The sequence below is a fragment of the Arachis ipaensis genome, chromosome B01, assembly GCF_000816755.2.
Source record: "Arachis ipaensis cultivar K30076 chromosome B01, Araip1.1, whole genome shotgun sequence".
NCBI lineage: Eukaryota > Viridiplantae > Streptophyta > Magnoliopsida > Fabales > Fabaceae > Arachis > Arachis ipaensis.
In genome coordinates, this window is record NC_029785.2 from 127475269 (window position 1) to 127486259 (window position 10991).

General features: G+C 29.7%; 1 long non-coding RNA gene across 8 annotated transcripts; it reads right to left on the reverse strand.

Annotated features, from left to right (window-relative positions):
- Positions 3723 to 8684, reverse strand: LOC107637338. Of its 8 annotated transcripts, none has more exons than XR_002348478.1 (7): positions 8315 to 8678; positions 8156 to 8238; positions 7578 to 7676; positions 6174 to 7323; positions 5564 to 5735; positions 4332 to 5014; positions 3723 to 3972 (listed from the first exon to the last, which is right to left on the reverse strand). It is a non-coding gene; the product is annotated as an uncharacterized LOC107637338 (long non-coding RNA). The 8 variants fall into 8 exon arrangements; XR_002348481.1 differs by having other exon boundaries at positions 4332 to 4522; positions 4901 to 5014; positions 5564 to 7323; XR_002348483.1 differs by having other exon boundaries at positions 6915 to 7323; positions 8315 to 8616.

The following is a 10991-nucleotide window of genomic DNA, read 5'->3' on the forward strand; positions in this document are numbered from 1 at the left end:
TATATATTTTACCATTCTTTTATATTGTTATGGAAACATAGTAGATGTTTAATTTTTTAAAAATAAAAACTTTTAGGCATCTCGGAGAAAAATGTATTTCTAGAATCAATTTCGCTAAATAACTAACAAAGCTACAGTCAATTGCAGTCAACTAACAAATATTTTTGGGAGGAAACATCAATTTAAATTATCATGAGAAACATCAAACATCCAAAACCTAATGAAAAAAATTCAAAATCTAAAAAAAAATCTAAAACTAAATAATAACAAACATAAAAAATCATTGTAAAATTATTTTAAAAATTCTTAATAAGAAGAACATTCAAGACGTAACAAAAAGAAACATCCAAAACCTAGTAAAAACGAGATATCCAAAAAAATTTTTTAATTTTTTTAGAGATAATGTTAATTTATTATTATCACAAGAAATATCCAAATCCTAATGAAAAACCATCCAAAATCTTTAAAAAAAATCCAAAACTAAATAATAACAAACATCTAAAATCATTGTAACCATTTTAAAAATTTTAAAATAAAAAAAACATACGAAATATAACAAAAAGAAACATCCAATACTTAATAAAAACGATATATCCAAAATCATTTTAAAAATTTAAAAACCTAACAAAACAAAACATCCAAAAAAATTGGAAAAAGAGCATCTAAAAACTAAGCAAAAAAATCTAAAACTATTACAAAAATAATCCAAAACCCAAAAAAAAAAATATCAAAAACATAAAAAGAATCCGAAACTTAGAATAAAAAGCATCCAAAACTTATAAAAAGGATCGTCCAAAACCAAGAAGAGCAATTCAGCTAAAGCATGGCGTCCTTCTTCTTAGCTGGTCGTTCCATCGCGACCCTTGGTGGGCCGGCCAACAACAGCAAACGTGTGGCGGTCTCCTCGAAGACGCGATGTGCGACCTCCTCGGAGACGCGATGTGCGACCTCCTTGGCGTGATGTGCATCGCGACCCTCGGCGGGAAAATAGCAATAGACGTGTGACGGTCTCCTCGGTGTTGTGATGTACGACCTCTTTGGCAGATGTATGACCTTCTTCCGCTTTTGACTGAGTGCGGCATTGTGCCTTTGCGGTGGATGATCGATCTGCGATGGTCAGCGGCTTCGTGGTGGATTATCTGTGGCAGTCAATGGTATGGAAGACGGCTATGTTGGATCGCACAATGGTTAGTCTCGGTCACTGATCGGTGACGGCGTCGCAGTGGTGTGTCCGCGTCCTTCTTCCGCTTCCAAACAAGTGTGCGTTGAACTCGGGAGGCTGAGTTGTGGCGGCCGGTGGCGGAAGGTTGGTCGGTGCTACGTGCAGTGGCGCGGATGGTGCGTCGTCCTTAGCAGTTGCGGCTATAGAAAGAGTAAGAGTGATAAGGCTTTGTGCAGTAATTTTTTTAACCGTGAACGAGAGAAAAAGTGAAATTAGCTATAGGGGTGTTCATGGATCGGATCGTATCCGCAGATCCGCGGTAAATATCCGCATCCGATCCGAAAATTGCGGATACGATCCGATCCGTATTGTATTATTTTATTTTTGTTATTTAGAGAGAGTTTGATTAAAAATATTTTAGGAATAAATAAATTTAAAAGTATGAAAAAATATTTTTATCGAATCCTTTTACATAGAAATATGATTAAAAAGAGAAGGTTTAATTATGCGGATATATCCGATATCCGATCTGATCCGATCCGCAAATGTGCGGATCGGATCGGATCCGGCACTAAAAAGTGCGGATATCATATCCAATCCGATCCGATAGAAATTGTTTTTTATAATTTTATTAAATTTACAATTAGGTTTTTATTTTTTTTCTTTTCAATTGGATTTCTATATTGTTTTTAATTTTGTAATTAGGTTCTTTCATCTTAAAAACATTAAAATTAACGGAATATTACTTCTAAAAAATATATGATCAAATATCTAATTAGATTTTTAATTGTGGGTACTTTTAATTTATAGAAAAATATTCTGTTAACTCTAATATTTTTTACATTGACAATAACCTAATTACAAAACTAAAAGCAGTTTAAGGACTCAATTGAAAAGAAAAAGGTGTAAAAATCTAATTGTAAGTTTGGTGAAACTATAGGGACCAATAAAGTTATTAAACCTTCTTTTAATAAACGGTGCGTTTTGTATTAGTTGGTTACATTGAAATTTCTGAAACTTAGTTAATAAAAAAAATAAAAACCTAATTACAAATTTAATAAAATTATAAGAATTAACAGAATAATTAAACCATTAAAAAATATCAAATAAAATAACTTTAAAATTATTTTGTATTGTATTTCAGACAAATTGTTTTTTATGTTTTATCTTGTGACGTTTTATGAAAAATCACATGCAATCATGCCTTTGCAACTCCTTTCCAAGTTTGATTTAATTTCTTTTTTCCTTTATTAGTTATTGCAGCATACAAATACTACTACTCTAGTCTTTACAATTATTTGGTCTCCAAGGTAACAAGTTGGAGAATGATTAACAGTCTCCTGTCTCCTAGCTATGCTCGTGTCCTTTATTTTTCGTGACATAAGCTTGAGACCATTTTGAATAACATTTGCTTATATGATATAATATATTATTGCTTCATAATATTATACGTGACCAAGTGGATAAAAAATAATAATAAAAAAACTAATACGAAAATTAATTATAAAAAATAAAAAATAATAAAATAATAATAATCCATCATAATCTTAATATTTTAATATAATTAATTAATAAAAATATAATTAATGTGTAATTAACTTATTATAATGGATCATATAACTTTTAAAAGTATTAATAAACAAATCTCTCTCTTCTAAATCTTTTTTTCATTGAACACATGAAAAAGAGTAGCCATGATGATAGATATTCAATTAATTACAATGGCTAATATAAAAAGATTGAATCCAAAATTAGGGTTGAAACATAAATCTCAGTAATAAAAAAGAAATAAAAAATAATTAATTTTTTCATGACTTACATTATAATATTTTGTGTAGACCTTGCTCTTTTAAGAATGAAATAGATTGTCTGTGAAAATAAATAAACAAAAAATGCAAAGAAATAAAAAACTGACGATGGAATACCTTTTAATTTTTATATTAAGAAAGTATCGAACATATAGAAACATTAGAAGGTTTAGCGTGTAAAAGTCAGATGTATATTAGGGTGAGCAATAATAGTCCATAACAATAATAAAAATGAAAAATTCAATCTAAGCAAAATGATAATCATTCACTACAAAAAATTATTGGAATAGCGACTGGTTTTGGTAATCGCTAAAACTTTGATCGCTAATTAAAAAATAGCGACCAACTTTAGTTGTTAACCATTAGCGACCGATTTTTGAATCTTCACCAAAGAGTATCGGTCCCTAAATGGTGACCAAATTTTCTGTCGCTAAATCGGTCGCTGAGTAAGTTGGTCGCTAAATGGCGACTAACTTTTCGGTCGCTAAAACGGTCGCCATGAAATCGGTCGCCAATGCCTCATTTGAAAATCTAAAATCGGTCGCTAATTCCTAAACTAAACATCTAAATCAGTCACTAAATCGGTCGTTGTTCCTAATTTTATAATTATAGATTTTTACTAATTTCACATTTACCACTATTAAAACTTAATTTTCATAAACAATTATATTTCCACAAAATATAAAAAGAATCGACCATAGATTAATTTTTCAAATAAATACTAAAGCATTCACAATGTCTACATAGAAATATAGAATTTAAAATATTAAATTTTTCAAAATACATCAGATTTATGATCCACAATCTAGACTAAAATATGGTAAAAATAATTCATGAACAACATAATCATGCTCTATTCAATATCTACTTAGACCAAGCAATTGTCTCTATCTCAACTTGTACACTCTGGTATAACTAACTCGAGCCTCTTTCAAGAGCACCACGACAAAAATTGGTATATTTTTTTACTTTCCTCCCTCATTCTGTCTAATGAATCAACAGCTGCAAGAATGAATGAAATATTCAGAATAAAGTTGATATAGTTCGGCTGTAAATTAACAACAAATTCAGCACACATGAAAAATTTTAGCTAGCATGAAAATCTCTCAGCAAAGGAAATAATTTCTTCTACCCCTTTTATAAATTCACTAGTTAAACCCAGGAGAAGAAGAATAAATACTTTTCAGTTCTATGGATACCAATCTACGCTCTCTGTATATCATCTTTCTATATCATCTTTCTAAAACTCACTTAACCAAGCATAAGACAATATTCAAATGCAAATGGATTCATAAGTATACAAAGAACTATTATTAATAAACAATAAGAAAAAAAATGCAATAGGGAAAATAAGATTTTACCTCTTGAGTCCAAGTTATAATGTGACCCTTCTTAGATAATTTTCTTGCAAATCTTTTATCTTACCATGGCCACTGCAATACTTTGCCAATTATTGCACTCTTTATCTTCTTCTTTATGTCATGTATCTTCTGTATGTGGTAGAGTTTTATGCAGAGCACCTCAGTCTCGGTTCATCTTTCAGTTTCAGCATCTTCACTTGACAAAAAAATATTCTAGATTGAGAATTCTGGTGTCATAGCTTGCCTCAGAGTTAATAGGTTTTTCTTTTTCTGCTGCTCTTCTTTTTTATTTGATTTTTCTTAACAGGACACTTTGCCAAGACTACTTTATTTTTTAAAATAATATATTTGTGGCTTTTCATATTTCATTCATGCTTCTTGTTTGCTTCCATTGGTGGTTGATGTTAATTCTCTCTTGTTTTTTATAATATTGATAAGCATATTGAATGCGAGAGTTTTACAATTTAGTGAATTCATACTTTCCATACTAATATATAGTGATTGGACTTAAATCAAAAGTGTGCTAAGAAACACTAATCCTATGACTAAATGTATTCAATTATATTTACCTTTGACCTTAATTTTTCTTTTTTAATTTCATACAATACATAAGTGGCCTATGAGGTTGCCAATGCTGCACCTCAATTGGGCTGAAGCCTGGGTGAAGCCCATTTCACTAGGAACTGCTCCAATAAAAAATAGGTAAAATAATAAAAGACAAAAGGAGAAAATAAAATTAAGTGCAAGCCACTCTCTTGATGAACATTTACCTATTAGGTTAAACAATATAACAATATATATTAACATAATAGTAAAACTAATATTCTAAAATATTATTAAAATAATGAAAAGTATATTAAATATTTGAAAACAATATAAAAATAAATTGAAAGTCAATAGACAGCCAATGGTTTAACCAATAAATAGATAATAAAAGGTTAAAAAATTTTCCCAAAAAGTGGTACAGCTTGGTAATATTTTTAAGTGACTAAGTTTCATAGAGATGCTAGACAAAAAAAATTAGGCTATTAATTCCAGTGAAATGACTAACAAACATTAGCATGTTACATACTTTCTGTGGAGAAAATTTGTTCATCTTGTCATGCATCAACAAGAAATTACACAAGGTGATATATTGACATAGAAAAATTTGTCATATACGACAGGGTGAGTTTTGGATAACGACCATAGCGTAGTTCATGTTCTCTAACTATAATTACATAAATGCAAACCTGAAAAATGAAGGCGGATCCTATGATGCGCATTCCCCATTTCAATATTACAAACTTAGCGACCCGAGCATGCTTAGTACCATCTTGTTTCGGAAAAATAAAATTTTCTAACAATTCTATCACCTAAAGTAGCTCCAACCAAGATGATGCTCAGTATTACAACAATAGGAACCTGTAAAACCATTATGAGAAATATGTTATGACAAAGAATGTAACATATCACAGATTGACTGTTATTACTGGAATCAAAATGCATTGTTTTATTGATTAGTTAGAATTATAGTAAGGATATTCAAGAGACTTCTCAACTCTCCCAACATTCCCAATTACTCAAATGACTAGATACTCTTCCCTCTACCCTATCTTATCTATTTATACTAATCAAGTAATGAGTAACACTTACTAATGAAAACTAATTCGTATGCTAATGGATCCCTAAAATAGACAAGTCATGCCAAGTCATATAGGATGAGGGAAGAATTCATAATAGTTGTGATAACCAGTAAAGATGGTCCAACATTCAGCAGGCATTATGCAGCATGGAGGATCGACCTTTATTAACCCACATTGCTGCTGATCCATAATGTGAATGCAGTGCCATTAGGCTTACCTTGTGATTCAACTGAGGAAAGAAGGCGGCAATAGTAGAATGAAAAAGTTGGTTGAAGAGTATAGCTAAGATCAAGGAGGAGGAAAGAGTTGGAGATCTGGGAAAAAGGAAGAGGAGGTCAAAGAAGGAAAGTGATGTTGTGGCTTCCATGTAGTATGTACAAGAAAAATACCATTGGTGACTCAATAATTTGACATAGTTTTACTAACTGTAGGAATCAAAATGGTGACATTTAAATAATAAGAGATTAGCAGCTAAACAAAATAGAGAGGAACCAAAATTATACCATAGTTGATACTTCTAGAAGGGCACTAGACCCCTGACGAAGCAAAGAAACATCTAAGATTCTGAAATTAAAGCTTTCCAAAAGGACAGAATTAAAAATCAGAAGAGTTCTGATAAAAAGTTGCACTAGAACCATAAAATTATAAGCATGCCTTCAAGGTTTCTCCTAGCAAAACCACAAACAAGAGAGAGCAGAGCAAAGAAGCAACAGGCCCAAGGAGCAAGAGAGTAGAATAATATTACAACTATTACAACTAGGATTTATCTCTAATTGTTCAATTTGTTCCCAAGGAGTTTAAATTCAAGTCACAATGCTTCAACTCATCTATTACAGGTAGCAATCTCTGTTATTAAAAAATGGGATGCAAGACACAAAATCACTAAATACCAAATACATAAATTACTAAATTAAAACAGAGCTGATGTGTGAGGAGAGAATAGAAAACAGAGAAAAACCTTTAAGATTCTGCTATGTGCAGAGAGATCTCAATCTTCTATTCTTGCCACTAACTAAACTAACTTCTAGATAAATATAGAGCTAACTAACAAAGAGATATATTACAAATGTAAGCTTCATAATAACTCGGTTTTGCAGAAGAAAAAAGAACTAGAAAAACTATCGTAAGCCATTTTTGCAGGCTCGTGTGTTCTTCTAGTGAGAAAATCTAATTAGCAGATTTCTGTGGTTGGAGAAGATTTTAAAATAGATATGGTGAAAAAGCCCTAATAGAATGGATCAGAATTTCGATTAGGGAATAGAGTCGACAAGCCAAATCTTCTTGCAGGTTTCTTCCATTGAAGCTTTTGTCTATCCAATAAGATAGTGTTCAGAAATATATCCATATGTTTAAATAACAGTTCCAGCCTTCATCAACAAAAAGATTAAAGTAAGAAATGATCATTGATATAATTTCATTTTATTTCATAGACATTGTATATTCATGCATTCTCATAAAATTATATATTTCTAAGGTAAAATGAATAGAGCCTCAAGGGAAGGTATAAAAGATTTTGTCACTGTTAATAATACATACTAAATCTTTTTTTTTTCCTTTTGAAATAGTAACATGACTTTGTGAAAGATAGAAATAATGAAACAAATTTTTCCAAGACACTAACCTCTCCAGCACCCAAAAGTAAGAAGGTATGGTCAGCTAAGGTTCCCTTAACTAATTTTGAGGAAGCAAGCAATCTTGCTAATACTACAAATGCTGTACCCTGAAAATAAATCAAAGAAGATTAGTCATTAGTAACCTCAACTTAGAATAAGCAATTGCATTAACATTTACTACTTGAATATCATCATTGAAAACAAGACGAGATAAACTGTATTTTGCAAGCAGATCGAATGCATTATGATTTGCAAAGTCTTCAAACTGAAGAAGAACGAGGAAAATTAGGAAAACATTTGAAAAGAATAAAGAGATTGGAGTGTTGAATCTGATATACTAACGGTCATTGAACTTTTCGACCGAAGATTCACGAATTGGAATGCAAACCATACAATGCTTGATTTAATTCTAAGATCTAAAACGTTTTTCAGAGCCCAATGTCTTAAATAATAGATTTAAACCCTAAATTACGAATTCAGTGAGAAAAAATTTATCCAATCGTAAAAACATAGGGTTGATGTTTAGACATTAGAGTAGCGAAATTGAAACCCCAAAACACTGATGACAAGAATAAAAATCAAATACCTTGTTAGAAGCACTTTTTGTCCATCTTTGCCTTTTCCTTCTCAGCTTGCTACTTCTGTTTCTCCGACCTCTCTCTCTCGTTTCTGCACACACAAAAAATCATTGGAATCGGACTTCGAAGAAGGAGAAGGAGAAAATGAAAGGGAAGGGGATAGATACCTTGACATAGACGTTCTCTTTGGCCTGATCCTCTTCGCTGAGAACCCTATCTTTGTCGCTGTAGAAGCGAGAGAAAGCACCGTGAGATGTTGAGTCCAGAAGACAACGACGACGGCGCTGAAGCTGAAGAAGACGACGATGACGGCTGCGAGTCTACAAGACAATGGCGACGGCATCGAGATTGGAAAAGACGACGACTGTTTGAGGGGGAGAAGTGTAGCTCAGTAACTGTTTGAGAAGGTGATAATGGTGATTGTGAGGGTGAGATAGGGTTAGTGAGGGTAGAGTAATTCAGTAAATATTTTAAATTAGCGACCGATTTAGCAACTGATTAGTTATAACGTTATTATACCGCGGTCACTAAATCGGTCACTATCTTAATTATTAGCAACCAATTTAGCGATCACCAACTTAGCGACCGAGTTAGCGACTAATCTTTTTCAGCTTATTTTTTATTAGTTGCAAAATCGGTTGCTAAATTAAAAAATAGCGACCGATTTTGTGACCAACAATCCTAATCGTTACTTCCTCATTTCAAACTTTCAGTTGCTAATTCGGTCGCTAAGTTAAAAAATAGCGACCGCTTTTAGCGACTAACTTTATGTTACTTCTATAAAAATCTTATCGGTCATTAAATTGGTCACTATTAGTGACCAATTTCTTTGGTCACTAAAATTGGTTATTGATTGTAATTTAGCGACTAATTTGGTGACTAACATTTTTCTGGTTCTTCAAATTCTATATCAATCGCTATTAACAACCAATTTTTCGGTCACTAAAATTGGTCGCTACTCTAAAACAATCTTCTTGTGATTATATTAAAAGAGAGAAAAAAACATATATTTAAAAATAGTTAAAATTTATCTTATTTAATATTTATTAATTATTATAATAATTAATAAATATTAAATAAAATAAATTTTTTCTGTTTTATTTTTTTGTTTTTCTATATATATATATAGGTGGCTAAGTATGGCCAAAAGATTGATTAACCTTTCAATAGATGACACATGACAAAGAATTTACTCACCATACATTTAAAGAAAATGTTGAGTGTAGTAAGTGCCATAAATTACTGATGGCAAAAAGAAAAATGCAATGCGAAAAATTATTTTTGTCTCTTGAGCCTTATAATAATTAAACCAAAAAAACTCTTGCTACTTTTAATTTAAAAAAGAAATAATGATAATAAAAGAGAGAGATAGTTAAAAAAAAAAAACATATAAGATGATGAATTACTTTTTTTAAAATATATTATATTTGTGAAATATACTAATTTAATTACACATTTTCATTCATTTAAAAATAGTTTTATCTATCCGTAATAAATTTAAATGTTACTAAGATTTTTTTATATTATTATATTATAATTATTTGAAAATAAAAAGATTAGAATATATTAAAAAATTATACCTTCGTAGCTTTTTGTTATCAATTATTTTAATTTTTTTCTTTTTGTTTTGTTTTATAATTTCGTCCACTTTCAATTTTTTTTTCCATTGCTCTTGAAAAATTATTTTAAAAACAAAAACATTAATATCTTAAATGTATAATATATATTCGATTTGTTACTTTATCTAGTCAGTTTAATATTTTTTTTAAAGTATTACCTAAAACTAAAAAAGTAAATACTTACATGTAGTTATTTTCTTATAAAATTAATAGTTGAAAGCCATTACATAATAATTTATTCAAAATTTTAAATATATCAAATTTGGAAAAATTAATACTTACATGTAATTAATAGTTATTTTAGATGATTTGATATATTTAAAATTTTGAATAAATTATTATGTAATGACTTTCAACTATTAATTTTATAGGAAAATAACTACATGTAAGTATTTATTTTTTTAGTTTTAGGTAATACTTTAAAAAAAAATTAAACTGATTAGATAAAAGAAACAAATCGAATATATATTACATATTTAAGATATTAATGTTTTTGTTTTTAAAATAATTTTTCAAGAGCAATAACTACATTGGAAAAAAAATTGAAAATGGACGAAATTATAAAACAAAACAAAAAGAAAAAAATTAAAATAATTGATAACAAAAAGCTACGAAGGTATAATTTTTTAATATATTCTAATCTTTTTATTTTCAAATAATTATAATATAATAATATAAAAAAATCTTAGTGACATTTAAATTTATTATGGATAGATAAAACTATTTTTAAATGAATGAAAATGTGTAATTAAATTAGTATATTTTACAAATATAATATATTTAAAAAAAAGTAATTCATCATCTTATATGTTTTTTTTTTTTTTGTGAACTATCTCTCTCTTTTATTATCATCATTTCTTTTTTAAATTAAAAGTAGCAAGAGTTTTTTTTTTTTTGGTTTAATTATTATAAGGCCCAAAAGACAAAAACAGTTTTTTGTATTGTATTTCCTTTTTTACCATCAATAATTTATGGCATTTATTACATTCAACATTCCCTTTAAATGTATGATGAGTAAACTCTTTGCTATATGTCATTTATTGAAAGGCTAGTCAACCTTTTGACCATGCTTAGCCACCTATTGTTAGGCCACCAGAGACTTCACCATATATATATATATATATATATATTGGTTGTGGCATTGTCCCTTTTATATGTTCTATACTTAAAAGTTTGTGGACTTTACACCACCACCGTACACGGGATAGCTAGGGCAGTGGCCAGT